Raw genomic sequence first — 1,412 nt, forward strand, 5'->3', positions numbered from 1 at the left:
TGATTGGTACCCCTCCTCCTGTTTTCATCTTTGACTCATGTATTGTTAAATCCTGACATGAGAGAAACAGCACTACATACCGTATGTACTCGTGTAGAAGCCGAGGTTTTCAGCACATTTTTTAATGCAGATTTTGTGGTAAAATGAGGTGCCTTGGCTGATATTCTGGTTGGCTTATACTTGAGTATATATGGTATGCAAACTTGTTTAGAGTATATACAAACTCTTGGAGAACATTACACCAAATTGGTACTTAGTTTGTGCCTTGATTATGTCTTTCGAAGGTCATTCCAGTATTCTACCATTTCACTTGCTTCAGCATGATGGGGAATATGATAAAACCAGTAAATATTATCAGTATGTACCCATGTCCATATTTCATTTACTGTGAAATGAAAATTTTAATTTAAGATGATGGTGTGTGGAAAATCATGATGGCGTGCAAAGCATTATTTAAGTACATGGTGGCAATTTTGACAGAAGCATTGTGCTCAAGAAAGGCAAATAAAGAATATAGTCTACCACAGTAAAAATGAAACACTGTTCTTTCCATAATGAAAGTGGTCTAATGTAGTTGACCCGTCACCAGGAAGAAGATTTGAACTATTTCAGGAATGCTACAAGATTGGGGCCTCAAAGTAGGTCTCTGCTACTGGGCAGATTGGACACTTACTAATGGTTGTAGCCAAATTAGTTTTAGTGAGCGGCAACCCATGTTATTAAGGTTATGCATGTCCTCCATCCTGCTACCATGACACCTTTTTTCATGAGGGTATCAGACAATGACATGAGTACATAGGAGAGAAGATGACAGCTTTCCACAGACTGTCATCCTACCCACTTGATAATTAAAACCTTTCTCTGCAAAGAACAACCTCTGGTGAACATTCACATGAGACATAAATATTTTCATTTACCTGATCAATTCAGAGACATGCAGTATATGCATATGGCTTTTGCATATATACTTTTGTCACAAATTTTTCATCATGTTTTTTCCAAGCCCCTATCCATCCAGCCTAACCATTGGTCACCCACCCACGAAACAGTTAACAACTGCACAGCTGCCCGTCCTTCTCCCAAGTAAAATGAACAGCCAGGTATACTGCTCAAAGGTCTACCCACTTGGTGAATTTCCTTTACTCTTATCTTTCAGAGAGATTCCAGAAAGAGGCTACAGGGATGTTACTATTCAGTTCTGAATGAGTCTACATATTGCACAGAACCAGCTATAAACTAGGCCTGGCGTTTCTATTTCTGAGTCAACTAGTCTTAACAAACGCCTCATGAGCCTTAGGTCAGCAGTTCTCAACCTGTGGGTTGCAACCCCTGTGGGGGTCAAAAGACCCTTTCACAGGGGTTTCCCGATTCATAACAGTAGCAAAATGACAGTTATGAAGTAGTAACAAAAA

The sequence above is a fragment of the Echinops telfairi genome, unplaced genomic scaffold (assembly GCF_000313985.2).
Source record: "Echinops telfairi isolate 266 unplaced genomic scaffold, ASM31398v2 ScPeMD7_11;HRSCAF=52, whole genome shotgun sequence".
Classification (NCBI taxonomy): domain Eukaryota; kingdom Metazoa; phylum Chordata; class Mammalia; order Afrosoricida; family Tenrecidae; genus Echinops; species Echinops telfairi.